A 16,231-nucleotide genomic window follows, 5' to 3' on the forward strand; every position below is an offset into this window, starting at 1 on the left:
GAAAGTAAGGTCAAAAGAACAATTTATGACTTTCACAAATTTTTCTAATTTTTTAACTATTTTTTTTTATTATTTTCTTATTTTAAGCATCTATTTCACCTTTTAAGATCATCAATAAAATCTATTTTGAGTTTGAGAAGGAAAATTGGAGTATTCAATTTATTCTAATTTTTTTACGACCCTAGATTTCTACTTACCTAAAGTTGACTCATTTTGTGTGAAAGTAAGTATTCAAACTTTATCCTAAAACATAAATTTCATCTTACATGAACTTACCAGTTCCAAAACATTTTTCCTTTTGTCATGACATTTCCATTATAAACCTGAATGTCAAGCCAGTGGCTTCTTCCAAACATTGAAGCCCTTCTCGATTAGGTGGCAACCACGTCTTCCTCAGAGATTTTCGTCGACCAATAGATGCAGATGTAGACCCAGTTTGGATGCCCACAAACCCCATCACTTTATGATGCTTCGCATCGCCACAAGTACCTACTGCTTTACCACAAAAAATTTTGACAGTCCTCGAGTCACAGTTAGAACAATTATATCTCGAGCAAGGACTGAAAAACGAGGTCTGAGCAAACATGAAGTCAGAAATTCTGATGAGGAGACAAGAAGTTAGAGCGAGCACTGAGGATCCGCGAGAGTAAAATGGAGAAATGGACGAGTTGCGCACGTGGAAAAGCTTAGGCGAGGAAGGCATGGCGTAAAGCTAAGCGTCAAAGAGCAACCCAACTAAGCTTTAGATTATATGGAATCGAAATGTAAACGAAGATCCATAATGGATCATTCTGATTGCACTTTTAGATTTGGAGAGTTTTTGGTTTTTTTTCTTCTTTTTGTTTTCGTATTTGTTAGGTTAAAAACACCCTATACTAACCTAAAGTCTAAGGAAAGTCTAAGGAATGGAATGCCACTATGCTATGCATGTGCCACAATCTTTAGTTACGATGTGGTCGTCAACAATACAAGAGTGTCTTGCCTTTACTTGAAATAGAAGTAGTACACACCTACAATAGTTTAGGAAATACTCAGTAAGTGATCCCACTACTCGGGTCAGAATTAGGAACCTATCGTTAAAACCATCATAGGGGATGACCTCCAATCTAGACAAAATTGGATGCATAGTACTTCCCTACACACGACACACATGTGCGAGCGTGGATCCCTAGGCAGTTCGCACCCCCTGGCCCACTATAGTCGAGTTAATTGTCCGTAGCAACGTCTTGAGAGTAGTAGACCTCCAAATGTCATGCGAGGCACGATCATCATCATAGTATACGCGTCCATACTCATCATCATAAATAGGAAAGTAACCCGACGTATATGAACACACAAAATCCAACCGTTTTCTATAGTTTTCATCTTCAAAAAATCTTTGACACAAAACTATACATTTTTCACACATAACCCTAGGTAACCTGCATGCATTGATCTTCGTATGTTCATCATCCTTAACATTAATAAGGATTGCGTCTTACAAAATTCATCATCATAATGTTTCAAGATATTTAATACATGCACATCATCTTAATATGAAATAACATCATACTAAGTCATTTCATCATCATGCATCTTATATTCTCATGTTATCATGCATCATCGTCATGTCATCATATTTGCCATCATCTCATATTATCATATATATCATCACATTATCATGTAATGTCATCACATCATTATATAGCATCATTCTATCATCATATAACATCAACCCATGATGATACAACGTCATTATATCATCTGTTATAGCATAAAGCATACATGTTAGTTGGTCTTCCCCCAAATTTCTATCTAATTACCAACTAGTTAGGAGAGACATATATAGAGGATTGACAGCGAGATTTGGTTAGGAGAGAGATATTTGGGGACGGCGGGGAGAAGTAAGTGGAGAGAATTTTTTAGAGGGTTATTTTAAGAAAATAAAAAAACTATTTTATTTTATTTGGGTTATTACAAAATTTAAATTTCAAATATCCATTTAACAGAAATTTAAAAATTTAATACTAATTAAATTGTTTTTTTAAGTTTAAAAACCAAATCAAAGGATTTCTACTTGCTTTTGGTGTAGCAAAGGTTGATTTGGACATCAAAAGTAGAAGTCTAAGGGTGCATCGAGATTAATATGTTCACCAAACTGTTTGAGAGAGCAATTCTCATCTAAATCCAATGACCTTGTCATGGGTTGAAGGTTTTCTTACTTACTACTCTCACATTAAGAGTGTAGCCATCACGTTAAATTGAACGACTTTATTCTAACTTAAGTTTAAGAAAATAAGTACAACTATCCCATGCATGTGTCATGCTCTCGAATTGCGATGCCGTCATCAGTCGTACACGGATATCTTGTCTTTAGCTAAAAATGAAGTACACATGACTTAGTATTTTAAGAAATACACAAAAATTGACCCCACTATTAGGTTAGGGAATACAAACACATTCAACTCAGAGTGCAGAGACCTATCATTTAAAACTCTCATAGTAGTGTCTCTAGTCCCGACAAAAAATGGATGTGAAATACTTACCTACACATAACCCACAAATGCGAGTGTGGATCCCCAAGCGGTTCCCACCCCCTGGACCCATCATAATCGAGTTAGTTGTCCGTAGCGACGTTCAAAGGTCAGCAGACAATTGAGTTTCATGCGAGACATGATCATCGTCATCATAGTGTACGCGTCCATACTCATCATCATAAATGGAGAAGTATCACAATGTATACGTACACACAAAATGCATGAGACCCCTCTAATTTTCATCTTTTTAATAATCTTCGTGACACAATCCTATACACCTTTCATATGTTAGACTAAGCAATACATAGGTGTTGGTCTTCATACGCTCATCATCATTAACTTCAACTAGGATTGTGTCCTTAGAAAAATAAATCATCTTCATAATGAATAATGACATTCAATACATGAATGTCATCTTGATATGGAATAACGTCATGGTAACCCATCTCATAACCATACAATTTACGTCATCATATTAACATACATCATCATTTTTATATTGTCGTCATCATATTATCATCATGTACGTCATCATAACATCATATATCGTCGTCGTTATGTCATCATCGTGTATCTCATCCTAACATCATACATCATCACTGTTATATCATCATCAAATAATATTGTAATAATATCAGACATCATCATATAATGTCATCAAATAGTATCAAATAGTGGGGACACGCCATTCTTTTTCTGTTACCCCTCGATCTCCCTCGGTAACCTACTAAAGGTTCGAACTTGCACATATAAAGTTGTTCTAGTAACAAGTTCATCCTTTTGTCGGCAAAACTATGACAACGTTTGGTAGCAATCACTCGTGTGCATCAAGGTGTTCCCTGACAAGTTAGTCCTCTCTTACATGACGTTATCTACACTGTATGGCGCCATGAGTCTCGACGAGGTGGTTGTCGATGTCATTCTTGTCGCGAGGTAACTCAACAATCTTTTCTTCTTCTCCCTTGTTTTCCCTCTGTATCATATTATTTTTCTTTTTTCAAGTGGATTATGTAAGGCGCAACTGAAGTTCGTTGGCGTGTTCTTGGCGTCAGGNTTTTTTTTTTTTTTTTTTTTTTTTTTTTTTTTTTTTTTTTTTTTTTTTTTTTTTTTTTGGATCCTTACGCAATTAATGTTTATATCTTCAAAATACACCGTTCTTCAATTTAGTTTAAAATTGTAACGGCCCAGGCCCACCGCCGGTAGATATTGTCCTTTTTGGGCTTTCCACTTCTCGTCAAGGTTTTTTAAAGCGCGCCTGCTAGGGAAAGATTTTCAGACCCTCATGAAGGGTGTTCCATTCTCCTCCCTAACTAATGTGAGATATCACAATCTACCCCCTTCAGGGCCGAGCATCCTCACTATCACTCGTTCCTTTCTCCCATCAATGTGGGACCCTCACCAAATCCACTCCCCTTTGGAGCACAGAATTCTTATTAGCACACCACCTCGTGTCTACCACTTTCGGGGAACAGCCTTCTTGCTGGCACATCGCCCGGTATCTGGCTCTGATACCATTTGTAATGGCACAGGCCCACCACTAGCAGATATTGTTCTCTTTGGGGTTTCCCTTCCGAACTTCCCCTCAAGATTTTTAAAACACGTCTAGTATGTAAAAGTTTTCACACCCTTGTAAATGTGTTTCGTTCTCCTCTCCCAGCTAATGTGGAATGTGGAATATGAGAAATATATTTTATATAGCATAATCACTTACTATTTCTCTTATTTTCAGGATTTGGTTAATAATATATTTGATATATTTTATCTTATTTTTAGATTTTGTTGGAAGAATATTTTCTCATTTTTTGGGATTTATTTGATACTTTGTATCCTATTTAAACCTTATGAACATTGATAAATTTTGGACTTTCGATCCCACTTCACTTTCCGTCCCACTTATATTTCTCATTTTTAACATGGTATTAGAGTTTTTCATTCTAATATGGTATCAAAGCTTTTCATTCTTAACATGGTATCAGAGCAAGACAAGAGGAGAACTATTAGAGCTTCTCATTCTTAACATGATATAAGAGCATTTCATGCTTAACAGAATCCCACATTGGTTGGGGAGGAGAATGAAATACCCTTGGTTTGGAAACCTTCCCGTAATAGATGTGTTTTTAAAACTTTGAGGGAGAAGCTGGAAAGGGAGGGCCTATATAGGACAATGTGCTAGTGCTTTGCCTTACAAAAATTACTTAGAATCATCAAAATCGATCGTATTATACATGAAATAACATATATCTTAAAATAGTGATCACTGTTGATGGGTAAAATAACATATATCTTAAAATTGTGATTAGTGTTGATGGGTTGAGATCTACATCTATCGGTGACCTAAGGGTCGAGGCAAATTTTTTTATTTATTTATTTTTTATACTACAGTTTTTCAACCCGATTTTGATAGTGGTTATATGATGGGATTTTCTTGAATACATAAACCAATTTTTGTCGTGACCCGAATTTCAATGTTTCCAATCTTGGACCGTGACTAAAAAAGATAAGACTAAAATCATTGTCTGCATAGTCATTATAGCACCATCAATAACGGCGGTAGCACCTGATCCATATAATCCTTCGAATATATCGATCTCTGGTTGTGAATCTTTTATTAGAAACTCTGCAGTATGCATTGTAAGCGTGATCAAGGCTCAAACAGGTGATCATCCTTCTTGTTGCAAAGCTATTTCTGATTTGGACACATGTTCTCATTTACTTTACAAACATATTTCCGATGAAGACATGGCTGTAGCTAAGAAACTTTGTGGTATGTAAGGGATTTTACTTTTTGTGGACTCCAAGTTCTCTATGTTAATTGGAGTTTAAAAAATAAGAAGGTTATACGGTAATAATAAGTTTTTATTTCTGAAGTACTATGTCATTATAAACTTTTGAGAGAGAATGAATTTTCTTGAAGTTGAATTGTGCTTCCTTCCCATGAGAATGAACGTCTTTTTCACAAATTGTTGAACTTATGTTATTCTCTTTAAGTCTTTAATGCACTCCAAAATCGATGTTATATATATCTAATAAATTTCTTAAAAAGGAAATGATCAATCAAAGAAAGATGGTTTGTCCAATAAATTTAAAAAATTTTAAATACTAAACGCACTCCACCACAAATTTGTTCATGTAATTTTTATCGATATTATTTTTGTTTCTATTATTTAATTCGAGATCTTAAATATATTTAGCTCTGGATTCTATGCGATAAAAAAAAAATTATGATAGTTAACATGAAAAAGCTTAAAATGCGATCGTATAATCCTGATGACCAATGTTTCTACTTGTAACGCCTCTAATTTTCTTTAACCTAATTAGCAACGTCACCTCACGTTTATAGGACAAAAATACGAAAGTTCATATAAAGCAATCTTAATGATCAATTACTCGTTCATTACTATCAGTAGTTCATAACACTAAGGATCAACCTAACGCGAAAATCAATCAACAACTAACTAGGAGAAATGAATGCAACAATTATTTTTCAAAGAATCTCAAATAGAATGTCTACTGCCCTACAAGCCCTCCCTAAGACTTCCATGGTCTTCGCAACACTGGCCGTCAACCGTACATGGGAGCCTTGCTCTTATCTGAAAATATAGGTAGCACGTGACTTGAGTATTTTATAAAATACCCTGTAAGTTGCCCCGCTGTTGGGGTTACTGCTGTTGGGGTTAGGCACACAATACACATTTAGAACACATGCAGGTCACGTACAACAAACACGCATAAGCACAAGCACAAAGGAAAGAAACATGAGGGGGACCTATCTTCCATTCCTTTACATGGCCTTAGGCCCTTGCTTTATTCGGGTAGGGTGGATGCATGGTACTTCCCCACGCATGGCCCACGTATGTAACCGTGGGCCCACCAGGCGAGTTCGCATGCGAACCCCCTGGGCCTGGCTTGGTCGGGTACGTATGACATACGTTACCGGACGCCAAGGAAAAAGGAGAGTCTGCATGATATCATAACGAGCATAATATCGAACATACGTGTCTGTACCATCACTAACATAATGGGGAAGTAACCCTATGCACATGACACACAACATGCATGAGGTCCCTAAAGCTTACCTCCATGGCATTATACATTCAACGTTCCATCCCCTCGCCGTATTACGTAGTATGACTTGGTTAAACATCACGTAAGCATATCGTTGTACGCGAGTCATCACATTAATGGCATGCGAAGTGCTCATTACAATCATGACATGTCAATTAATTTCATGCATACAAGGTAACAAATTATAGCAAAAACATCACATACATAAACATGGCATACATTGGCATTTCACTGCAAGAAAACATATAACATAGCATACATCAACAACACATGGTGCATGCAAGGGCCATAGGGCACGCACCATCATACATAAATAACTGACTCAACAGTAAGGTTACTTACCTCCCTGGCCTTGGCCGAAGTCACTCGCGATACGCTAACTCCGACGCCTAACTACTCCCTATAAAACCACATTATACACTTACAGCCCCTTCACACCAACTTTTTGTCTAACTTTCAAGATATGCTCCTATCATAATATTTTTTTTATCAAAGTGGAGTTATACTGACCTCATATGGCCGAAACAAGGGCGGGAATGGCTCCAGAAGGGTAAAAAACCTAGGAATCGGTATATTATTTGTATACCGAGCCATCAAGCCGAGCCGCCTAGCCACGCCGCCGAGCCGAGCCACATAATGCAACGAAGCCGCCGACGGAGCCGACAAGCCGAGAAGGTTACTGACGACGCTCGGCTTCTAGACCCGAGCTGGTGTCGCTGTTCTTGGGCCAAGATGGATAACGGCCTAGCGTTAGTGTCTTTGCACGGGTCGTACGTTGGCTGAAGCAAACTCACAGGGCGCTTGAAGAACTGACCTGCAATCCACCGCTCCGTCTTCCTCACCCGAGGGTCCCGACGAACCCTAATCGCGGAACCGACTACTGTCGCCGATGAGGCCGCCACCGTCCAGCTATCCTTAACAGTGCGTCTATCCCTCTTGTTAAGAATATCTCGGCGCTGGTTCATTCCCACCTAAGAACTCACAACAATCGGAAGCCTCGCGAAGTTACCAATCCCCTTCCACCTCAATCTTTCTACTCCTCTCTCTCTCTCTCATAGGTATAACAAGGAAGTAGAAGGAAAAAACGGCTGCTTGGATACCCTAGGGTCTAATGTGGGGACTCGGGGAAATAGTACGACCTCGATAGAAATCGCGAGNTGTTTTTTTTTTTTTTTTTTTTTTGTGGAACACGCGCATCATTACACTACTGGACTTGGACCTCATCTTTGAAGTCGAAAATAATTTATCATCTCTTGGGTGGTCCTTCACCGAGAATGTTTAATACCTATAAATTCATAAATGGCATAATGCGCCCATCGTTCTATCAAAAGTCAATAAACTTGAACTTAATCTCTAATGACTCCCACCAAAACCTTGCAGAAATAGCTTCGATAGCTCTTTTCTTAAAGTTGTGAATCTTATTTTTCAACATGTCAACTTACCAAAAACTTCCATAGGGGTAATGATTTGCTTTAGGATGCTTCATACTTTCGAAGGATGCCATTGTCTCAGTAAACTATATTGTTCGAGCCTACAACATGGTCTGCATTGAGGCATACTCTATTTTTTCTAGGTCTTCTATGTGATTTGTACGGAGGCATGCTTGGCTACATGAGTTATAGTGACCAGAAGCTAGGTCATAGGTACCTCTTGAGCTGGTACCAAGCCTTAATGCATCTCATTCTCATATCCATATGTTGGACGTCATGCATCTCATTCTCATATGTTGGACGTCTTTCACTCTACAGCATCAACTCTCTATTTTTTAAAAGCCAATCTACTATCTCATTATCCCTTTTGGCCTCATCACTGTATCAAAACACTATAACTCGTTTCCAGCATTGACTAATAGAGTTATCATTCACTATTTAATGCCCTAAGATATTATCATAACGACCACGTAACCAGAGATAAATATCAAATTCATACAGGTTTAACAATATATCATAAACTACTAACTAAGGTTAGATTGCTTACTTGGTCACGATGAGGCGTGTCACCGAGATGAGTCATAGAGGTCTACAACTCTCTATTCATAGAAAAAGTCAACATAAACTAAAACTCGGCTGCTCTAATACCAATCTGTCACGTCTCAATTTCTTAGGCTTTAAACTCGGGAGGGAGACTAAGAAGGTGAATGTGAAAACAAATAAAAATAGAAAGTAAATAAAATAAAATAAAAAAATGTTGTAAAACTTAAATTAAAATTAAAAATTAAAAAATTAAAAAAAGAAAAAAAAGAAAGAAAAGAAAGAAACCTACAACACATCAATAAAATAAAAAATAGAATAAGGGCGGTGTTAAAATTTATTAAAAATGAAAAAAAAATGGGTTTAGGATAAAGTTACCAAACCAAATATAAAAGACTCAAAAGACACTCACTCTAATGTTTCAGAACTTGAATGCTCCTCTACCTCTACCTAGACCGATATTCTACAAACACTTGAAAAGGAAAAATGATGAGTATATTTTATACTCATAAAGAATCTACTTATAAGCTCTCATCGTATCCTTAATCGCATAGGCATCGACAGACTGTACTCTAGGCTCTCAGAAGTTTCCTGCCTAGCCTCTATCTTGTGTGCCTCGAAGTTCTAAGCGGTTCATAAAATGCTCATGGTGTTTTTCTTTTATAATCATACAACTGCACACGTTCCAAAATGATCCCCTTAGTGTTTTTCTTTCATAATCTTTTGATCATACTTAGTTTAGGGTTCATACATAGATCCAAACAATTCGGTATTTCTTAAGAAAAGTCCAAGATGACTACTTAACTCGATATTAACGTTCGGGTTCTCGATTCTTGAGCTTTTGATATCCAAATTTCTCCAAAATTTCTTTATTATATTTCTTATTGAGTATAGTTCTAGGAACCATAAAGAAATTCACCATGTAAGGGGAGCAAATTGATAAAAAAAACTATAGAGAGATCAAACATATGTCCTTTGAATTGGTCAAAGTTTGACATTTGACTTTTTTCTTCTTTACTTGAGTTGTTACTTGAGTTGTTGGAAAATCACCTCTTTTTGTTATCATATACCTTTGCTTTTCCCTTGTATCTATATAGACTTCAAATGGACTTGGGGTTTGGATAAAGTTTTAAAGAAGTAGAGACAAATTTCATAGTTTTGTGATCCGTAGCTTGAGTTATAATCTTCCAAAGTTCGTTAGAAAACATGTCATTAGCCGGAATAACTTATAAAACTTTTGGCTAGGCTGCCAATTCTAGAGCTTCTAAGGACCCAATTTCTTCATAAAATAGAGTAAAATACCAAATGAAAACCAAATGCAAGAGAATGTTGCTCAAATTTATTACTCATTTTTTCTTCTAAAATAAAAGATAAAAATAGAGTAAAATACCAAATGAAAATCAAATGCAAGACAGTGTTGCTTCAAATTTATTACAACCCCTCAGTGCAGCTCTCAAATGCTTCCCCATTTCAATTGATAGCCTGCGAATATCTAAAAAAGAAAAGAGAAGGAGTGAGTATAAAAGTACTCCATCCTCCCTTTCATAATTCGAGTACAACAATTTTGATGTTTCTTAAATAAAGATTTGAATTCTTTAACTACATTCAAAATTAAAACCTCTTATTTATTTATGTTTAAGTTGCTATCCCAATAAATATATATATATATATATATATATATATATATATATATATATATATATATATATATATGCCCTCCAAAATCTTGATGAATCTCTAATGGAACGTCAAAACCTTATTAATTAATTATTTTATATAATTTTTTTTTTCTAATAAAATATAATATTAAAATTAAAGTTGATATTTAATTAATGCTCGTTAGAATAAATATTTTAAATCCTTTTAAGTTGATGTAAATATATTTTTCTTAATAATTATTCCTCAACATTAAATAATATATTCCTATTGAATTTATTATTACTAAATATCTAATAAAAAAGAAAATAATATAAAATAGTGTGTAAGAAGTTGGTAATAAACACTTACCAAATTTGGTAAGAATAGTTAGGCATGGAAAAATCTTATATTTTAACCTTTTGAAGTATACTTTAATTCTTACTTTATAAGATAATAATGTTGCGTCTAGCAAGATTTGTAACCAAAATAATATTACACACCTATAAGATTTGTAGTTTTTTATGGCAATAAGGGTTGAAACCCCACATTCATATCTTCCTCAAATCTTCTCCTATATAAGAACTTCTACGATCCATTACCTTCTCATCCGAACAAAGCAAAACTTCTCCACCGTACTCATTTTTCAACCAAAAATGGTAGGAAAATCATTGAATGCATCCATAGTGAAGTTAGCACTTCTGTCCATCGTCTGTATAGTCATTTTAGCACCATCAATAATGGCGGTAGCACCTGATCCATATATTCCTCCGAATATATCTATCTCAGGTTGTGAATCTTTCATTAGAGACTCTGCAGTATGTATTGTAAGCGTGATCAAGGCTCAAACTGGTGATCATCCTTCTTGTTGCAAAGCTATTTCTGATTTGGACACATGTTCTCATTTTCTTTACAAACATATTCCCGATGCTGACATAGCTGCAGCTAAAAAACTTTGTGGTATGTAAGGGATTTTACTTTTTGTGGACTCCAAGTTCTCTATGTTAATTGGAGTTTGAAAAATAAGAAGCTTATACAGTAATAATAAGTTTTTATTTCTAAAATACTGTGTCGTTGTAAACTTATGAGAGAGAATAAATTTTCTTGAAGAGGAATTGTGCTTCCATCCAATAAGAATGTGTTAGGAACCGAGAAAGAAAACTGGAAAGATGAGAAGAACTGGGAGAAATCTCATATTCTAATTGAAGAATAAAATTGGCTATTATATAGCATTACATAATCAAATCTTATAANATGTAAATATATTTTTCTTAATAATTATTCCTCAACATTAAATAATATATTCCTATTGAATTTATTATTACTAAATATCTAATAAAAAAGAAAATAATATAAAATAGTGTGTAAGAAGTTGGTAATAAACACTTACCAAATTTGGTAAGAATAGTTAGGCATGGAAAAATCTTATATTTTAACCTTTTGAAGTATACTTTAATTCTTACTTTATAAGATAATAATGTTGCGTCTAGCAAGATTTGTAACCAAAATAATATTACACACCTATAAGATTTGTAGTTTTTTATGGCAATAAGGGTTGAAACCCCACATTCATATCTTCCTCAAATCTTCTCCTATATAAGAACTTCTACGATCCATTACCTTCTCATCCGAACAAAGCAAAACTTCTCCACCGTACTCATTTTTCAACCAAAAATGGTAGGAAAATCATTGAATGCATCCATAGTGAAGTTAGCACTTCTGTCCATCGTCTGTATAGTCATTTTAGCACCATCAATAATGGCGGTAGCACCTGATCCATATATTCCTCCGAATATATCTATCTCAGGTTGTGAATCTTTCATTAGAGACTCTGCAGTATGTATTGTAAGCGTGATCAAGGCTCAAACTGGTGATCATCCTTCTTGTTGCAAAGCTATTTCTGATTTGGACACATGTTCTCATTTTCTTTACAAACATATTCCCGATGCTGACATAGCTGCAGCTAAAAAACTTTGTGGTATGTAAGGGATTTTACTTTTTGTGGACTCCAAGTTCTCTATGTTAATTGGAGTTTGAAAAATAAGAAGCTTATACAGTAATAATAAGTTTTTATTTCTAAAATACTGTGTCGTTGTAAACTTATGAGAGAGAATAAATTTTCTTGAAGAGGAATTGTGCTTCCATCCAATAAGAATGTGTTAGGAACCGAGAAAGAAAACTGGAAAGATGAGAAGAACTGGGAGAAATCTCATATTCTAATTGAAGAATAAAATTGGCTATTATATAGCATTACATAATCAAATCTTATAAGACTAAATCTGGTATGACTAAATCTAATTCAAATAACTAAATCAAATTTAATCCAAATAATCAAATCCAAATCAAATCTAATCCTAACATCCCCTTAAACACTCAACACAAATAGTAATCAGTTTATATCTACGATCTCATAACATACTTCCACTAGGTAACTTCAACAATTCCCATGCGCTCCAGATCCATGGCTTGCCTCCATTTCTCTCTCCAATGCATCTTTAAATCAATGTGTCTTCAAAGTTTACAGGTTCAGTAGTGGTAAACATGGCCGAGTGAACTTCATCATCTTCTTTACAAAAAAAAANCTTCTCCTATATAAGAACTTCTACGATCCATTACCTTCTCATCCGAACAAAGCAAAACTTCTCCACCGTACTCATTTTTCAACCAAAAATGGTAGGAAAATCATTGAATGCATCCATAGTGAAGTTAGCACTTCTGTCCATCGTCTGTATAGTCATTTTAGCACCATCAATAATGGCGGTAGCACCTGATCCATATATTCCTCCGAATATATCTATCTCAGGTTGTGAATCTTTCATTAGAGACTCTGCAGTATGTATTGTAAGCGTGATCAAGGCTCAAACTGGTGATCATCCTTCTTGTTGCAAAGCTATTTCTGATTTGGACACATGTTCTCATTTTCTTTACAAACATATTCCCGATGCTGACATAGCTGCAGCTAAAAAACTTTGTGGTATGTAAGGGATTTTACTTTTTGTGGACTCCAAGTTCTCTATGTTAATTGGAGTTTGAAAAATAAGAAGCTTATACAGTAATAATAAGTTTTTATTTCTAAAATACTGTGTCGTTGTAAACTTATGAGAGAGAATAAATTTTCTTGAAGAGGAATTGTGCTTCCATCCAATAAGAATGTGTTAGGAACCGAGAAAGAAAACTGGAAAGATGAGAAGAACTGGGAGAAATCTCATATTCTAATTGAAGAATAAAATTGGCTATTATATAGCATTACATAATCAAATCTTATAAGACTAAATCTGGTATGACTAAATCTAATTCAAATAACTAAATCAAATTTAATCCAAATAATCAAATCCAAATCAAATCTAATCCTAACATCCCCTTAAACACTCAACACAAATAGTAATCAGTTTATATCTACGATCTCATAACATACTTCCACTAGGTAACTTCAACAATTCCCATGCGCTCCAGATCCATGGCTTGCCTCCATTTCTCTCTCCAATGCATCTTTAAATCAATGTGTCTTCAAAGTTTACAGGTTCAGTAGTGGTAAACATGGCCGAGTGAACTTCATCATCTTCTTTACAAAAAAAAATTCTCCTATTGCATAGTCTCCCATCCAGACTGCTTCATCATCATCTTCACAAAAATCTTCTCCTATTGCATAGTCTCTCATCTAGACTGGTGGTCTCTTATTCCTCGCCTTATTCAAGCTAGGAGAGCTTGCTTCACCCAAAGAGCCAGAGGAAATATTTTCCTCTGCGGTATTTTCATCGGCCGCTTCTATATCATTATTTTCATCGGCCGCTTCTATATCATAGAGTCTGTAAGCTTTTGACTCTTCACTAGCTCCCAGCAAAACATAACTCAAACTCTTATCATCTAGCTTAGTTATCCGAGTTGCCTCCTCCTTTTGTCTCTGAATCAAACCGAGCTCACAATATTGTTCTTCTTTCTTCCGCTGCAGCTCCAGAACTAATCGTTGCTAAGCTTTTTCTACCCTTCTCCTATTCTCTTCCAGCATTTTATCTAGCTCTTCTCTCTCTTTCCGTGCTTGTTCTTCTTTTTGTCTTGTAGTAGTAAGAGCGGCTTCTTTCTCTTTCTCAAGCTGCACATCAACATCATCAAACAACTTCTTGCGACCTTCCTCTATTCGCCCCTGTATTTCTAATTTAGTCTCTTCAGAGTTTAGCCTTTCTTCAACATTCTTCTAAATTAGTTCTTCCATCCTCCTGGCTGCATCTTCTTCTAACTTCTTCAACTCTGTTTCACGCCTTTTCTTCTCTTCTTTCTCTTTCTTAAGCTTCTTTCTACGTTGGCGGTTGAGGGAACTTGAACGGCTGCTTCTCCTGGAACGAGTAGTGGAATGATAGGGGGAAGGACTTGGGTCCCTTCTGCTTCTCCGACTATGGCGATAGGAATTGAAGCACNCATCTAGCTTAGTTATCCGAGTTGCCTCCTCCTTTTGTCTCTGAATCAAACCGAGCTCACAATATTGTTCTTCTTTCTTCCGCTGCAGCTCCAGAACTAATCGTTGCTAAGCTTTTTCTACCCTTCTCCTATTCTCTTCCAGCATTTTATCTAGCTCTTCTCTCTCTTTCCGTGCTTGTTCTTCTTTTTGTCTTGTAGTAGTAAGAGCGGCTTCTTTCTCTTTCTCAAGCTGCACATCAACATCATCAAACAACTTCTTGCGACCTTCCTCTATTCGCCCCTGTATTTCTAATTTAGTCTCTTCAGAGTTTAGCCTTTCTTCAACATTCTTCTAAATTAGTTCTTCCATCCTCCTGGCTGCATCTTCTTCTAACTTCTTCAACTCTGTTTCACGCCTTTTCTTCTCTTCTTTCTCTTTCTTAAGCTTCTTTCTACGTTGGCGGTTGAGGGAACTTGAACGGCTGCTTCTCCTGGAACGAGTAGTGGAATGATAGGGGGAAGGACTTGGGTCCCTTCTGCTTCTCCGACTATGGCGATAGGAATTGGAGCACTGAGTGTACGACAGAGACCTTGAACCACTTCTCCCCATAAGTTTCAATTGAGTTTGAACGGCTGCTACAGACTGAGATATAGCATGCAATGCGAACATTCGATTCGAGGACATCTTTGTCTTCATGATTAAGCCTCTCTCAGGATAAAACCCCGCACGTTCCATTTTGAAACAAAAAGGTAACCCCCTTTGCTTGCAATTTACCAATACTCAACAAATTGTTCCTCAGGTCTGGCACATAGAACACTCCTGTGATTATCATTATGATTCCATTCACTTGCAGCCGTACATTACCCTTTCCGGTTACAACCATGCTTGAGTTGTTGCCCAGCTTCACTGAATCTCTGAAACTTTCATCAAAATCTGAAAAATATTCCTTCTTCCCACACATATGATTGCTACATCCCGAGTCAAGGAACCACATATCTTCTCCATTGGCCTTATTCATGTTCACGTAAGCCATCAGCGACATCTCTTCTTGAGTCTCTGCATAGTTTGTCTCCTTCTCCTTGCTTTGACATTCCCATTGAAAATGTCTAGCTTGTGACAGTTATAANGTTTCACGCCTTTTCTTCTCTTCTTTCTCTTTCTTAAGCTTCTTTCTACGTTGGCGGTTGAGGGAACTTGAACGGCTGCTTCTCCTGGAACGAGTAGTGGAATGATAGGGGGAAGGACTTGGGTCCCTTCTGCTTCTCCGACTATGGCGATAGGAATTGAAGCACTGAGTGTACGACAGAGACCTTGAACCACTTCTCCCCATAAGTTTCAATTGAGTTTGAACGGCTGCTACAGACTGAGATATAGCATGCAATGCGAACATTCGATTCGAGGACATCTTTGTCTTCATGATTAAGCCTCTCTCAGGATAAAACCCCGCACGTTCCATTTTGAAACAAAAAGGTAACCCCCTTTGCTTGCAATTTACCAATACTCAACAAATTGTTCCTCAGGTCTGGCACATAGAACACTCCTGTGATTATCATTATGATTCCATTCACTTGCAGCCGTACATTACCCTTTCCGGTTACAACCATGCTTGAGTTGTTGCCCAGCTTCACTGAATCTCTGAAACTTTCATCAAA

General features: G+C 36.3%; 1 pseudogene; it reads right to left on the reverse strand.

Annotated features, from left to right (window-relative positions):
* Positions 1-13,844: 13,844 nt before the first annotated feature.
* On the reverse strand, positions 13,845-15,909 carry LOC111789892 (annotated as a pseudogene).
* Positions 15,910-16,231: the final 322 nt, after the last annotated feature.

Source organism: Cucurbita pepo, chromosome LG03 (genome assembly GCF_002806865.2).
Source record: "Cucurbita pepo subsp. pepo cultivar mu-cu-16 chromosome LG03, ASM280686v2, whole genome shotgun sequence".
Lineage (NCBI taxonomy): Eukaryota > Viridiplantae > Streptophyta > Magnoliopsida > Cucurbitales > Cucurbitaceae > Cucurbita > Cucurbita pepo.